This window comes from Diplotaxodon limnothrissa, linkage group LG3 (genome assembly GCF_057381915.1).
Source record: "Diplotaxodon limnothrissa isolate DT_005_m linkage group LG3, D_limnothrissa_male_GT1.1, whole genome shotgun sequence".
Lineage (NCBI taxonomy): Eukaryota > Metazoa > Chordata > Actinopteri > Cichliformes > Cichlidae > Diplotaxodon > Diplotaxodon limnothrissa.
Window position 1 is genome coordinate 68,913,076 of NC_140598.1, and position 15,822 is coordinate 68,928,897.

A 15,822-nucleotide genomic window follows, 5' to 3' on the forward strand; every position below is an offset into this window, starting at 1 on the left:
ACACCAGGGCCTTATTTGCTATTGAGGCCACTTACACCACACCAGGGCCTGTGGCTCTGGCTTAGGTCACTTACACCACACCAGGGCCTGTGGCACTTGCTCAGGCCACTTACACCACACCAGGGCCTGTGGCTGCTGGCTGAGGCCACTTACACCACACCAGGGCCTGTGGCTCTTGCTCAGGCCACTTACACCACACCAGGGCCTGTGGCACTGGCTGAGGCCACTTAGACCACACCAGGGCCTGTGGCTGCTGGCTGAGGCCACTTACAACACACCAGGGCCTGTGGCTGCTGGCTGAGGCCACTTACACCAAACCAGGGCCTGTGGCTGCTTGCTGAGGCCATCTTCACCATACCAGGCCCTGTGCTGCTTGCTGTGGCCATGTAAAACACACCAGGTCCTGTGCTGGTTCTTGAGGCCATCTTCAACAATCCAGGGCCTGTGCTGTTGGATAAATGCCAAACTGAGCCTTTGGGTTAGGGTATTATGCAAACATGCAGGTATGGTTATAGGATTGTCTTCGTAACTTCAGGTACTTGCCACCTAATCACTTGAATCCATAAATTGAGACATTGTGCTGGGGCCAGCAGCTTACGGCCATACCACCCTGAGCACGCCCGACCTCGTCTGATCTCGTAAGCTAAGCAGGGCTGGGCTTGGTTAGTACTTGGATGGGAGACTGCCTGGGAATACCTGGTGCTGTAAGCCTTTCATTTTCATGTCATTGAACCGCTTTTGATCAAGAGAAGGGGTGTATTAAAAGACCAAAAGCAGCTCCCCATTAATGAGGACACATTAACGACATTGCTTTTGGCTGTTTTCCAATGTCTTGTGCTGCTAGCTGATGCCACCTACACCACACCAGGGCCTGAGTGACCGGCTGGGGCCACTTACACCACATCAGGGCCTGTGGCTGCTGGCTGAGGCCACTTACACCACACCAGGGCCTGTGGCTGCTGGCTGAGGCCACCTACACCACACCAGGGCCTTAGTTGCTATTGAGGCCAATTACACCACACCAGGGTCTGTGGCTCTTGCTCAGGCCACTCACATCACACCAGGCCCTGCGCTTCTGGCCGATGCCATCTTCACCAAACCTGGCCCTCTGCTGCTAGCTGTGGCCATGTACAACACACCAGGCCCTGTGCTGGTTCCTGAGCCATCTTCAACAATCCAGGGCCTGTGCTGTTGGATAAATGCCAAACTAAGCCTTTGGGTTAGGGTATTATGCAAACATGCAGGTATGGTTATAGGATTGTCTTCGTAACTTCAGGTACTTGCCACCTAATCACTTGAATCCATAAATTGAGACATTGTGCTGGGGCCAGCAGCTTACGGCCATACCACTCTGAGCACGCCCGACCTCGTCTGATCTCGGAAGCTAAGCAGGGCTGGGCTTGGTTAGTACTTGGATGGGAGACTACCTGGGAATACCTTGTGCTGTAAGTCTTTCATTTTCATGTCATTGAACCGCTTTTGATCCAGAGAAGGGGTGTATTAAAAGACCAAAAGCAGCTGCCCATTAATGAGGGCACATTAACGACACTGCTTTTGGCTCTTTTCCAATGTCTTGTGCTGCTAGCTGATGCCACCTACACCACACCAGGGCCTAAGTGACCGGCTGGGGCCACTTACACCACATCAGGGCCTGTGGCTCTGGCTGAGGCCACTTACACCACACCAGGGCCTGTGGCTGCTGGCTGAGGCCAGTTACACCACACCAGGGCCTTAGTTGCTATTGAGGCCACTTACACCACACCAGGGCCTGTGGCTCTTGCTCAGGCCACTCACATCACACCAGGCCCTGCGCTTCTGGCCGAGGCCATCTTCACCAAACCTGGCCCTCTGCTGCTAGCTGTGGCCATGTACAACACACCAGGCCCTGTGCTGGTTCCTGAGGCCACTTACACCACACCAGTGCCTGTGGCTTCTGGCTGATGCAACCTACACCACACAAGGGCCTGAGTGACCGGCTGGGGCAACTTACACCACATCAGGGCCTGTGGCTCTGGCTGAGGCCACTTACACCACACCAGGGCCTGTGGCTGCTGGCTGAGGCCACTTACACCACACCAGGGCCTGTGGCTGCTGGCTGAGGCCACCTACACCACACCAGGGCATTAGTTGCTATTGAGGCCAATTACACCACACCAGGGTCTGTGGCTCTTGCTCAGGCCACTTACACCACACCAGGGCCTGTGGCACTGGCTGAGGCCACTTACACCACACCAGGGCCTGTGGCTGCTGGCTGAGGCCACCTACACCCCACCAGGGCCTGTGGCTGCTGGCTGAGGCGACTTACACCACACCAGGGCCCTTTTGCTGCTGGCTGAGGCCACTTACACCACACCAGTGCCTGTGGCTTCTGGCTGAGGCGACTTACACCACACCAGGCCCTGCGCTTCTGGCCGAGGCCATCTTCACCAAACCTGGCCCTCTGCTGCTAGCTGTGGCCATGTACAACACACCAGGCCCTGTGCTGGTTCCTGAGGCCACTTACACCACACCAGTGCCTGTGGCTTCTGGCTGAGGCGACTTACACCACACCAGGGCCTGTGGCTGCTGGCTGAGGCCACTTACACCACACCAGGGCCTGTGGCTCTTGCTCAGGCCACTCACATCACACCAGGCCCTGCGCTTCTGGCCGAGGCCATCTTCACCAAACCAGGCCCTGTGGCTCTTGCTCAGGCCACTTACACCACACCAGGGCCTTATTTGCTATTGAGGCCACTTACACCACACCAGGGCCTGTGGCTCTGGCTTAGGCCACTTACACCACACCAGGGCCTGTGGCTGCTGGCTGAGGCCACTTACACCACACCAGGGCCTGTGGCTCTTGCTCAGGCCACTTACACCACACCAGGGCCTGTGGCACTGGCTGAGGCCACTTAGACCACACCAGGGCCTGTGGCTGCTGGCTGAGGCCACTTACAACACACCAGGGCCTGTGGCTGCTGGCTGAGGCCACTTACACCAAACCAGGGCCTGTGGCTGCTTGCTGAGGCCATCTTCACCATACCAGGCCCTGTGCTGCTTGCTGTGGCCATGTAAAACACACCAGGTCCTGTGCTGGTTCTTGAGGCCATCTTCAACAATCCAGGGCCTGTGCTGTTGGATAAATGCCAAACTGAGCCTTTGGGTTAGGGTATTATGCAAACATGCAGGTATGGTTATAGGATTGTCTTCGTAACTTCAGGTACTTGCCACCTAATCACTTGAATCCATAAATTGAGACATTGTGCTGGGGCCAGCAGCTTATGGCCATACCACCCTGAGCACCCCCGACCTCGTCTGATCTCGTAAGCTAAGCAGGGCTGGGCTTGGTTAGTACTTGGATGGGAGACTGCCTGGGAATACCTGGTGCTGTAAGCCTTTCATTTTCATGTCATTGAACCGCTTTTGATCCAGAGAAGGGGTGTATTAAAAGACCAAAAGCAGCTGCCCATTAATGAGGGCACATTAACGACACTGCTTTTGGCTCTTTTCCAATGTCTTGTGCTGCTAGCTGATGCCACCTACACCACACCAGGGCCTGTGGCTGCTGGCTGAGGCCAGTTACACCACACCAGAGCTTGTGGCTGCTGGCTGAAGCCACTTACACCACACCAGGGCCTTAGTTGCTATTGAGGCCAATTACACCACACCAGGGTCTGTGGCTCTTGCTCAGGCCACTTACACCACACCAGGGCCTGTGGCTGCTGGCTGAGGCCACTTACACCACACCAGGGCCTGTGGCTGCTGGCTGAGGCCACCTACACCCCACCAGGGCCTGTGGCTGCTGGCTGAGGCGACTTACACCACACCAGGGCCCTTTTGCTGCTGGCTGAGGCCACTTACACCACACCAGTGCCTGTGGCTTCTGGCTGAGGCGACTTACACCACACCAGGGCCTGTGGCTGCTGGCTGAGGCGACTTACACCACACCAGTGCCTGTGGCTCTTGCTCAGGCCACTCACATCACACCAGGCCCTGCGCTTCTGGCCGAGGCCATCTTCACCAAACCAGGCCCTGTGCTGCTTGCTGTGGCCATGTACAACACACCAGGCCCTGTGCTGGTTCCTGAGGCCATCTTCAACAATCCAGGGCCTGTGCTGTTGGATAAATGCCAAACTGAGCCTTTGGGTTAGGGTATTATGCAAACATGCAGGTATGGTTATAGGATTGTCTTCGTAACTTCAGGTACTTGCCACCTAATCACTTGAATCCATAAATTGAGACATTGTGCTGGGGCCAGCAGCTTACGGCCATACCACCCTGAGCACGCCCGACCTCGTCTGATCTCGTAAGCTAAGCAGGGCTGGGCTTGGTTAGTACTTGGATGGGAGACTGCCTGGGAATACCTGGTGCTGTAAGCCTTTCATTTTCATGTCATTGAACCGCTTTTGATCCAGAGAAGGGGTGTATTAAAAGACCAAAAGCAGCTCCCCATTAATGAGGGCACATTAACGACATTGCTTTTGGCTGTTTTCCAATGTCTTGTGCTGCTAGCTGATGCCACCTACACCACACCAGGGCCTGAGTGACCGGCTGGGGCCACTTACACCACATCAGGGCCTGTGGCTGCTGGCTGAGGCCACTTACACCACACCAGGGCCTGTGGCTGCTGGCTGAGGCCACCTACACCACACCAGGGCCTTAGTTGCTATTGAGGCCAATTACACCACACCAGGGCCTGTGGCACTTGCTCAGGCCACTTACACCACACCAGGGCCTGTGGCTTCTGGCTGAGGCCACCTACACCACACCAGGGCCTGTGGCTGCTGGCTGAGGCCACTTACAACACACCAGGGCCTGTGGCTCTTGCTCAGGCCACTTACACCACACCAGGGCCTGTGGCTCTTGCTCAGGCCACTTACACCACATCAGGGCCTGTGGCTCTGGCTGAGGCCACTTACACCACACCAGGGCCTGTGGCTGCTGGCTGAGGCCACTTACACCACACCAGGGCCTGTGGCTGCTGGCTGAGGCCACCTACACCACACCAGGGCATTAGTTGCTATTGAGGCCAATTACACCACACCAGGGTCCGTGGCTCTTGCTCAGGCCACTTACACCACACCAGGGCCTGTGGCACTGGCTGAGGCCACTTACACCACACCAGGGCCTGTGGCTGCTGGCTGAGGCCACTTACACCACACCAGGGCCTGTGGCTGCTGGCTGAGGCCACTTACACCACACCAGGGCCTGTGGCTCTTGCTCAGGCCACTTACACCACACCAGGGCCTGTGGCACTGGCTGAGGCCACTTAGACCACACCAGGGCCTGTGGCTGCTGGCTGAGGCCACTTACAACACACCAGGGCCTGTGGCTGCTGGCTGAGGCCACTTACACCAAACCAGGGCCTGTGGCTGCTTGCTGAGGCCATCTTCACCAAACCAGGCCCTGTGCTGCTTGCTGTGGCCATGTAAAACACACCAGGTCCTGTGCTGGTTCTTGAGGCCATCTTCAACAATCCAGGGCCTGTGCTGTTGGATAAATGCCAAACTGAGCCTTTGGGTTAGGGTATTATGCAAACATGCAGGTATGGTTATAGGATTGTCTTCGTAACTTCAGGTACTTGCCACCTAATCACTTGAATCCATAAATTGAGACATTGTGCTGGGGCCAGCAGCTTACGGCCATACCACCCTGAGCACGCCCGACCTCGTCTGATCTCGGAAGCTAAGCAGGGCTGGGCTTGGTTAGTACTTGGATGGGAGACTGCCTGGGAATACCTGGTGCTGTAAGCCTTTCATTTTCATGTCATTGAACCGCTTTTGATCCAGAGAAGGGGTGTATTAAAAGACCAAAAGCAGCTCCCCATTAATGAGGGCACATTAACGACATTGCTTTTGGCTGTTTTCCAATGTCTTGTGCTGCTAGCTGATGCCACCTACACCACACCAGGGCCTGAGTGACCGGCTGGGGCCACTTACACCACATCAGGGCCTGTGGCTGCTGGCTGAGGCCACTTACACCACACCAGGGCCTGTGGCTGCTGGCTGAGGCCACCTACACCACACCAGGGCCTTAGTTGCTATTGAGGCCAATTACACCACACCAGGGTCTGTGGCTCTTGCTCAGGCCACTCATATCACACCAGGCCCTGTGCTTCTGGCCGAGGCCATCTTCACCAAACCAGGCCCTGTGCTGCTTGCTGTGGCCATGTACAATACACCAGGCCCTGTGCTGGTTCCTGAGGCCATCTTCAACAATCCAGGGCCTGTGCTGTTGGATAAATGCCAAACTGAGCCTTTGGGTTAGGGTATTATGCAAACATGCAGGTATGGTTATAGGATTGTCTTCGTAACTTCAGGTACTTGCCACCTAATCACTTGAATCCATAAATTGAGACATTGTGCTGGGGCCAGCAGCTTACGGCCATACCACCCTGAGCACGCCCGACCTCGTCTGATCTCGGAAGCTAAGCAGGGCTGGGCTTGGTTAGTACTCGGATGGGAGACTGCCTTGGAATACCTGGTGCTGTAAGCCTTTCATTTTCATGTCATTGAACCGCTTTTGATCCAGAGAAGGGGTGTATTAAAAGACCAAAAGCAGCTGCCCATTAATGAGGGCACATTAACGACATTGCTTTTGGCTCTTTTCCAATGTCTTGTGCTGCTAGCTGATGCCACCTACACCACACCAGGGCCTGAGTGACCGGCTGGGGCCACTTACACCACATCAGGGCCTGTGGCTCTGGCTGAGGCCACTTACACCACACCAGGGCCTGTGGCTGCTGGCTGAGGCCACCTACACCACACCAGGGCCTTAGTTGCTATTGAGGCCAATTACACCACACCAGGGTCTGTGGCTCTTGCTCAGGCCACTTACACCACACCAGGGCCTGTGGCACTGGCTGAGGCCACTTACACCACACCAGGGCCTGTGGCTGCTGGCTGAGGCCACTTACACCACACAAGGGCCTGTGGCTGCTGGCTGAGGCCACCTACACCACACCAGGGCCTGTGGCTGCTGGCTGAGGCCACTTACAACACACCAGGGCCTGTGGCTCTTGCTCAGGCCACTCATATCACACCAGGCCCTGTGCTTCTGGCCGAGGCCATCTTCACCAAACCAGGCCCTGTGCTGCTTGCTGTGGCCATGTACAACACACCAGGCCCTGTGCTGGTTCCTGAGGCCATCTTCAACAATCCAGGGCCTGTGCTGTTGGATAAATGCCAAACTGAGCCTTTGGGTTAGGGTATTATGCAAACATGCAGGTATGGTTATAGGATTGTCTTCGTAACTTCAGGTACTTGCCACCTCATCACTTGAATCCATAAATTGAGACATTGTGCTGGGGCCAGCAGCTTACGGCCATACCACCCTGAGCACGCCCGACCTCGTCTGATCTCGGAAGCTAAGCAGGGCTGGGCTTGGTTAGTACTTGGATGGGAGACTTCCTGGGAATACCTGGTGCTGTAAGCCTTTCATTTTCATGTCATTGAACCGCTTTTGATCCAGAGAAGGGGTGTATTAAAAGACCAAAAGCATCTGCCCATTAATGAGGGCACATTAACGACATTGCTTTTGGCTCTTTTCCAATGTCTTGTGCTGCTAGCTGATGCAACCTACACCACACAAGGGCCTGAGTGACCGGCTGGGGCCACTTACACCACATCAGGGCCTGTGGCTCTGGCTGAGGCCACTTACACCACACCAGGGCCTGTGGCTGCTGGCTGAGGCCACTTACACCACACCAGGGCCTGTGGCTGCTGGCTGAGGCCACCTACACCACACCAGGGCATTAGTTGCTATTGAGGCCAATTACACCACACCAGGGTCTGTGGCTCTTGCTCAGGCCACTTACACCACACCAGGGCCTGTGGCACTGGCTGAGGCCACTTACACCACACCAGGGCCTGTGGCTGCTGGCTGAGGCCACTTACACCACACCAGGGCCTGTGGCTGCTGGCTGAGGCCACTTACACCACACCAGGGCCTGTGGCTCTTGCTCAGGCCACTTACACCACACCAGGGCCTGTGGCACTGGCTGAGGCCACTTAGACCACACCAGGGCCTGTGGCTGCTGGCTGAGGCCACTTACAACACACCAGGGCCTGTGGCTGCTGGCTGAGGCCACTTACACCAAACCAGGGCCTGTGGCTGCTTGCTGAGGCCATCTTCACCAAACCAGGCCCTGTGCTGCTTGCTGTGGCCATGTAAAACACACCAGGTCCTGTGCTGGTTCTTGAGGCCATCTTCAACAATCCAGGGCCTGTGCTGTTGGATAAATGCCAAACTGAGCCTTTGGGTTAGGGTATTATGCAAACATGCAGGTATGGTTATAGGATTGTCTTCGTAACTTCAGGTACTTGCCACCTAATCACTTGAATCCATAAATTGAGACATTGTGCTGGGGCCAGCGGCTTACGGCCATACCACCCTGAGCACGCCCGACCTCGTCTGATCTCGGAAGCTAAGCAGGGCTGGGCTTGGTTAGTACTTGGATGGGAGACTGCCTGGGAATACCTGGTGCTGTAAGCCTTTGATTTTCATGTCATTGAACCGCTTTTGATCCAGAGAAGGGGTGTATTAAAAGACCAAAAGCAGCTCCCCATTAATGAGGGCACATTAACGACATTGCTTTTGGCTCTTTTCCAATGTCTTGTGCTGCTAGCTGATGCCACCTACACCACACCAGGGCCTGAGTGACCGGCTGGGGCCACTTACACCACATCAGGGCCTGTGGCTGCTGGCTGAGGCCACTTACACCACACCAGGGCCTGTGGCTGCTGGCTGAGGCCACCTACACCACACCAGGGCCTTAGTTGCTATTGAGGCCAATTACACCACACCAGGGTCTGTGGCTCTTGCTCAGGCCACTCATATCACACCAGGCCCTGTGCTTCTGGCCGAGGCCATCTTCACCAAACCAGGCCCTGTGCTGCTTGCTGTGGCCATGTACAATACACCAGGCCCTGTGCTGGTTCCTGAGGCCATCTTCAACAATCCAGGGCCTGTGCTGTTGGATAAATGCCAAACTGAGCCTTTGGGTTAGGGTATTATGCAAACATGCAGGTATGGTTATAGGATTGTCTTCGTAACTTCAGGTACTTGCCACCTAATCACTTGAATCCATAAATTGAGACATTGTGCTGGCGCCAGCAGCTTACGGCCAGCAGCTTACGGCCATACCACCCTGAGCACGCCCGACCTCGTCTGATCTCGGAAGCTAAGCAGGGCTGGGCTTGGTTAGTACTTGGATGGGAGACTGCCTGGGAATACCTGGTGCTGTAAGCCTTTCATTTTCATGTCATTGAACCGCTTTTGATCCAGAGAAGGGGTGTATTAAAAGACCAAAAGCATCTGCCCATTAATGAGGGCACATTAACGACATTGCTTTTGGCTCTTTTCCAATGTCTTGTGCTGCTAGCTGATGCAACCTACACCACACAAGGGCCTGAGTGACCGGCTGGGGCCACTTACACCACATCAGGGCCTGTGGCTCTGGCTGAGGCCACTTACACCACACCAGGGCCTGTGGCTGCTGGCTGAGGCCACTTACACCACACCAGGGCCTGTGGCTGCTGGCTGAGGCCACCTACACCACACCAGGGCATTAGTTGCTATTGAGGCCAATTACACCACACCAGGGTCTGTGGCTCTTGCTCAGGCCACTTACACCACACCAGGGCCTGTGGCACTGGCTGAGGCCACTTACACCACACCAGGGCCTGTGGCTGCTGGCTGAGGCCACTTACACCACACCAGGGCCTGTGGCTGCTGGCTGAGGCCACTTACACCACACCAGGGCCTGTGGCTGCTGGCTGAGGCCACCTACACCACACCAGGGCCTGTGGCTGTTGACTGAGGCGACTTACACCACACCAGGGCCCTTTTGCTGCTGGCTGAGGCCACTTACACCACACCAGTGCCTGTGGCTTCTGGCTGAGGCGACTTACACCACACCAGGGCCTGTGGCTGCTGGCTGAGGCCACTTACACCACACCAGGGCCTGTGGCTCTTGCTCAGGCCACTCACATCACACCAGGCCCTGCGCTTCTGGCCGAGGCCATCTTCACCAAACCAGGCCCTGTGCTGCTTTCTGTGGCCATCTTCAACAATCCAGGGCCTGTGCTGTTGGATAAATGCCAAACTGAGCCTTTGGGTTAGGGTATTATGCAAACATGCAGGTATGGTTATAGGATTGTCTTCGTAACTTCAGGTACTTGCCACCTAATCACTTGAATCCATAAATTGAGACATTGTGCTGGGGCCAGCATCTTACGGCCATACCACCCTGAGCACGCCCGACCTCGTCTGATCTCGTAAGCTAAGCAGGGCTGGGCTTGGTTAGTACTTGGATGGGAGACTGCCTGGGAATATCTGGTGCTGTAAGCCTTTCATTTTCATGTCATTGAACCGCTTTTGATCCAGAGAAGGGGTGTATTAAAAGACCAAAAGCAGCTCCCCATTAATGAGGGCACATTAACGACATTGCTTTTGGCTGTTTTCCAATGTCTTGTGCTGCTAGCTGATGCCACCTACACCACACCAGGGCCTGAGTGACCGGCTGGGGCCACTTACACCACATCAGGGCCTGTGGCTGCTGGCTGAGGCCACTTACACCACACCAGGGCCTGTGGCTGCTGGCTGAGGCCACCTACACCACACCAGGGCCTTAGTTGCTATTGAGGCCAATTACACCACACCAGGGCCTGTGGCACTTGCTCAGGCCACTTACACCACACCAGGGCCTGTGGCTTCTGGCTGAGGCCACCTACACCACACCAGGGCCTGTGGCTGCTGGCTGAGGCCACTTACAACACACCAGGGCCTGTGGCTCTTGCTCAGGCCACTTACACCACACCAGGGCCTGTGGCTCTTGCTCAGGCCACTTACACCACATCAGGGCCTGTGGCTCTGGCTGAGGCCACTTACACCACACCAGGGCCTGTGGCTGCTGGCTGAGGCCACTTACACCACACCAGGGCCTGTGGCTGCTGGCTGAGGCCACCTACACCACACCAGGGCATTAGTTGCTATTGAGGCCAATTACACCACACCAGGGTCTGTGGCTCTTGCTCAGGCCACTTACACCACACCAGGGCCTGTGGCACTGGCTGAGGCCACTTACACCACACCAGGGCCTGTGGCTGCTGGCTGAGGCCACTTACACCACACCAGGGCCTGTGGCTGCTGGCTGAGGCCACTTACACCACACCAGGGCCTGTGGCTGCTGGCTGAGGCCACCTACACCACACCAGGGCCTGTGGCTGCTGACTGAGGCGACTTACACCACACCAGGGCCCTTTTGCTGCTGGCTGAGGCCACTTACACCACACCAGTGCCTGTGGCTTCTGGCTGAGGCGACTTACACCACACCAGGGCCTGTGGCTGCTGGCTGAGGCCACTTACACCACACCAGGGCCTGTGGCTCTTGCTCAGGCCACTCACATCACACCAGGCCCTGCGCTTCTGGCCGAGGCCATCTTCACCAAACCAGGCCCTGTGCTGCTTGCTGTGGCCATGTACAACACACCAGGCCCTGTGCTGGTTCCTGAGGCCATCTTCAACAATCCAGGGCCTGTGCTGTTGGATAAATGCCAAACTGAGCCTTTGGGTTAGGGTATTATGCAAACATGCAGGTATGGTTATAGGATTGTCTTCGTAACTTCAGGTACTTGCCACCTAATCACTTGAATCCATAAATTGAGACATTGTGCTGGGGCCAGCAGCTTACGGCCATACCACCCTGAGCACACCCGACCTCGTCTGATCTCGGAAGCTAAGCAGGGCTGGGCTTGGTTAGTACTTGGATGGGAGACTGCCTGGGAATACCTGGTGCTGTAAGCCTTTCATTTTCATGTCATTGAACCGCTTTTGATCCAGAGAAGGTGTGTATTAAAAGACCAAAAGCAGCTCCCCATTAATGAGGGCACATTAACGACATTGCTTTTGGCTGTTTTCCAATGTCTTGTGCTGCTAGCTGATGCCACCTACACCACACCAGGGCCTGAGTGACCGGCTGGGGCCACTTACACCACATCAGGGCCTGTGGCTGCTGGCTGACGCCACGTACACCACACCAGGGCCTGTGGCTGCTGGCTGAGGCCACCTACACCACACCAGGGCCTGTGGCTGCTGACTGAGGCGACTTACACCACACCAGGGCCCTTTTGCTGCTGGCTGAGGCCACTTACACCACACCAGTGCCTGTGGCTGCTGGCTGAGGCCACTTACACCACACCAGGGCCTGTGGCTCTTGCTCAGGCCACTCACATCACACCAGGCCCTGCGCTTCTGGCCGAGGCCATCTTCACCAAACCAGGCCCTGTGCTGCTTGCTGTGGCCATGTACAACACACCAGGCCCTGTGCTGGTTCCTGAGGCCATCTTCAACAATCCAGGGCCTGTGCTGTTGGATAAATGCCAAACTGAGCCTTTGGGTTAGGGTATTATGCAAACATGCAGGTATGGTTATAGGATTGTCTTCGTAACTTCAGGTACTTGCCACCTAATCACTTGAATCCATAAATTGAGACATTGTGCTGGGGCCAGCAGCTTACGGCCATACCACCCTGAGCACACCCGACCTCGTCTGATCTCGGAAGCTAAGCAGGGCTGGGCTTGGTTAGTACTTGGATGGGAGACTGCCTGGGAATACCTGGTGCTGTAAGCCTTTCCTTTTCATGTCATTGAACCGCTTTTGATCCAGAGAAGGTGTGTATTAAAAGACCAAAAGCAGCTCCCCATTAATGAGGGCACATTAACGACATTGCTTTTGGCTGTTTTCCAATGTCTTGTGCTGCTAGCTGATGCCACCTACACCACACCAGGGCCTGAGTGACCGGCTGGGGCCACTTACACCACATCAGGGCCTGTGGCTGCTGGCTGAGGCCACTTACACCACACCAGGGCCTGTGGCTGCTGGCTGAGGCCACCTACACCACACCAGGGCCTGTGGCTGCTGACTGAGGCGACTTACACCACACCAGGGCCCTTTTGCTGCTGGCTGAGGCCACTTACACCACACCAGTGCCTGTGGCTTCTGGCTGAGGCGACTTACACCACACCAGGGCCTGTGGCTGCTGGCTGAGGCCACCTACACCACACCAGGGCATTAGTTGCTATTGAGGCCAATTACACCACACCAGGGTCTGTGGCTCTTGCTCAGGCCACTTACACCACACCAGGGCCTGTGGCACTGGCTGAGGCCACTTACACCACACCAGGGCCTGTGGCTGCTGGCTGAGGCCACCTACACCACACCAGGGCCTGTGGCTGCTGGCTGAGGCCACTTACAACACACCAGGGCCTGTGGCTCTTGCTCAGGCCACTCATATCACACCAGGCCCTGTGCTTCTGGCTGAGGCCACTTACACCACACCAGGGCCTGTGGCTGCTGGCTGAGGCCACCTACACCACACCAGGGCCTGTGGCTGCTGGCTGAGGCCACTTACACCACACCAGGGCCTGTGGCTGCTGGCTGAGGCCACCTACACCCCACCAGGGCCTGTGGCTGCTGGCTGAGGCGACTTACACCACACCAGGGCCCTTTTGCTGCTGGCTGAGGCCACTTACACCACACCAGTGCCTGTGGCTTCTGGCTGAGGCGACTTACACCACACCAGGCCCTGCGCTTCTGGCCGAGGCCATCTTCACCAAACCTGGCCCTCTGCTGCTAGCTGTGGCCATGTACAACACACCAGGCCCTGTGCTGGTTCCTGAGGCCACTTACACCACACCAGTGCCTGTGGCTTCTGGCTGAGGCGACTTACACCACACCAGGGCCTGTGGCTGCTGGCTGAGGCCACTTACACCACACCAGGGCCTGTGGCTCTTGCTCAGGCCACTCACATCACACCAGGCCCTGCGCTTCTGGCCGAGGCCATCTTCACCAAACCAGGCCCTGTGGCTCTTGCTCAGGCCACTTACACCACACCAGGGCCTTATTTGCTATTGAGGCCACTTACACCACACCAGGGCCTGTGGCTCTGGCTTAGGCCACTTACACCACACCAGGGCCTGTGGCTGCTGGCTGAGGCCACTTACACCACACCAGGGCCTGTGGCTCTTGCTCAGGCCACTTACACCACACCAGGGCCTGTGGCACTGGCTGAGGCCACTTAGACCACACCAGGGCCTGTGGCTGCTGGCTGAGGCCACTTACAACACACCAGGGCCTGTGGCTGCTGGCTGAGGCCACTTACACCAAACCAGGGCCTGTGGCTGCTTGCTGAGGCCATCTTCACCATACCAGGCCCTGTGCTGCTTGCTGTGGCCATGTAAAACACACCAGGTCCTGTGCTGGTTCTTGAGGCCATCTTCAACAATCCAGGGCCTGTGCTGTTGGATAAATGCCAAACTGAGCCTTTGGGTTAGGGTATTATGCAAACATGCAGGTATGGTTATAGGATTGTCTTCGTAACTTCAGGTACTTGCCACCTAATCACTTGAATCCATAAATTGAGACATTGTGCTGGGGCCAGCAGCTTATGGCCATACCACCCTGAGCACCCCCGACCTCGTCTGATCTCGTAAGCTAAGCAGGGCTGGGCTTGGTTAGTACTTGGATGGGAGACTGCCTGGGAATACCTGGTGCTGTAAGCCTTTCATTTTCATGTCATTGAACCGCTTTTGATCCAGAGAAGGGGTGTATTAAAAGACCAAAAGCAGCTGCCCATTAATGAGGGCACATTAACGACACTGCTTTTGGCTCTTTTCCAATGTCTTGTGCTGCTAGCTGATGCCACCTACACCACACCAGGGCCTGTGGCTGCTGGCTGAGGCCAGTTACACCACACCAGAGCTTGTGGCTGCTGGCTGAAGCCACTTACACCACACCAGGGCCTTAGTTGCTATTGAGGCCAATTACACCACACCAGGGTCTGTGGCTCTTGCTCAGGCCACTTACACCACACCAGGGCCTGTGGCACTGGCTGAGGCGACTTACACCACACCAGGGCCTGTGGCTGCTGGCTGAGGCCACTTACACCACACCAGGGCCTGTGGCTGCTGGCTGAGGCCACCTACACCCCACCAGGGCCTGTGGCTGCTGGCTGAGGCGACTTACACCACACCAGGGCCCTTTTGCTGCTGGCTGAGGCCACTTACACCACACCAGTGCCTGTGGCTTCTGGCTGAGGCGACTTACACCACACCAGGGCCTGTGGCTGCTGGCTGAGGCGACTTACACCACACCAGTGCCTGTGGCTCTTGCTCAGGCCACTCACATCACACCAGGCCCTGCGCTTCTGGCCGAGGCCATCTTCACCAAACCAGGCCCTGTGCTGCTAGCTGATGCCACCTACACCACACCAGGGCCTGAGTGACCGGCTGGGGCCACTTACACCACATCAGGGCCTGTGGCTCTGGCTGAGGCCACTTACACCACACCAGGGCCTGTGGCTGCTGGCTGAGGCCAGTTACACCACACCAGAGCCTGTGGCTGCTGGCTGAAGCCACTTACACCACACCAGGGCCTTAGTTGCTATTGAGGCCACTTACACCACACCAGGGCCTGTGGCTGCTGGCTGAGGCCACCTACACCACACCAGGGCCTGTGGCTGCTGGCTGAGGCGACTTACACCACACCAGGGCCCTTTTGCTGCTGGCTGAGGCCACTTACACCACACCAGTGCCTGTGGCTTCTGGCTGAGGCGACTTGCACCACACCAGGGCCTGTGGCTGCTGGCTGAGGCCACTTACACCACACCAGGGCCTGTGGCTCTTGCTCAGGCCACTGACATCACACCAGGCCCTGCGCTTCTGGCTGAGGCCATCTTCACCAAACCAGGCCCTGTGGCTCTTGCTCAGGCCACTTACACCACACCAGGGCCTTATTTGCTATTGAGGCCACTTACACCACACCAGGGCCTGTGGCTCTGGCTTA

The 15,822-nt window shown here is 56.6% G+C and overlaps 6 non-coding genes and 7 pseudogenes across 6 annotated transcripts; all 13 read left to right on the forward strand.

Moving 5' to 3' along the window:
* Window positions 1-592: 592 nt before the first annotated feature.
* Window positions 593-711, forward strand: LOC146637480 (5S ribosomal RNA; annotated as a pseudogene).
* Window positions 712-1,333: 622 nt separating this feature from the next.
* On the forward strand, window positions 1,334-1,452 carry LOC146637481 (5S ribosomal RNA; annotated as a pseudogene).
* A 1,804-nt stretch (window positions 1,453-3,256) lies between these two features.
* LOC146637482 (5S ribosomal RNA) lies at window positions 3,257-3,375 on the forward strand (annotated as a pseudogene).
* An 864-nt stretch (window positions 3,376-4,239) lies between these two features.
* On the forward strand, window positions 4,240-4,358 carry LOC146637483 (5S ribosomal RNA; annotated as a pseudogene).
* A 1,255-nt stretch (window positions 4,359-5,613) lies between these two features.
* On the forward strand, window positions 5,614-5,732 carry LOC146637484 (5S ribosomal RNA). The gene has a single exon (XR_014905954.1). It is a non-coding gene; the product is annotated as a 5S ribosomal RNA (ribosomal RNA).
* A 623-nt stretch (window positions 5,733-6,355) lies between these two features.
* Window positions 6,356-6,474, forward strand: LOC146637485 (5S ribosomal RNA; annotated as a pseudogene).
* An 820-nt stretch (window positions 6,475-7,294) lies between these two features.
* LOC146637486 (5S ribosomal RNA) lies at window positions 7,295-7,413 on the forward strand. Its single transcript, XR_014905664.1, has one exon. It is a non-coding gene; the product is annotated as a 5S ribosomal RNA (ribosomal RNA).
* Window positions 7,414-8,353: 940 nt separating this feature from the next.
* On the forward strand, window positions 8,354-8,472 carry LOC146637487 (5S ribosomal RNA). Its single transcript, XR_014905955.1, has one exon. It is a non-coding gene; the product is annotated as a 5S ribosomal RNA (ribosomal RNA).
* A 637-nt stretch (window positions 8,473-9,109) lies between these two features.
* On the forward strand, window positions 9,110-9,228 carry LOC146637488 (5S ribosomal RNA). The gene has a single exon (XR_014905956.1). It is a non-coding gene; the product is annotated as a 5S ribosomal RNA (ribosomal RNA).
* A 982-nt stretch (window positions 9,229-10,210) lies between these two features.
* Window positions 10,211-10,329, forward strand: LOC146637489 (5S ribosomal RNA; annotated as a pseudogene).
* Window positions 10,330-11,665: 1,336 nt separating this feature from the next.
* On the forward strand, window positions 11,666-11,784 carry LOC146637490 (5S ribosomal RNA). The gene has a single exon (XR_014905815.1). It is a non-coding gene; the product is annotated as a 5S ribosomal RNA (ribosomal RNA).
* Window positions 11,785-12,490: 706 nt separating this feature from the next.
* Window positions 12,491-12,609, forward strand: LOC146637491 (5S ribosomal RNA). The gene has a single exon (XR_014905826.1). It is a non-coding gene; the product is annotated as a 5S ribosomal RNA (ribosomal RNA).
* Window positions 12,610-14,421: 1,812 nt separating this feature from the next.
* On the forward strand, window positions 14,422-14,540 carry LOC146637492 (5S ribosomal RNA; annotated as a pseudogene).
* The last annotated feature ends 1,282 nt before the right edge of the window (window positions 14,541-15,822 follow it).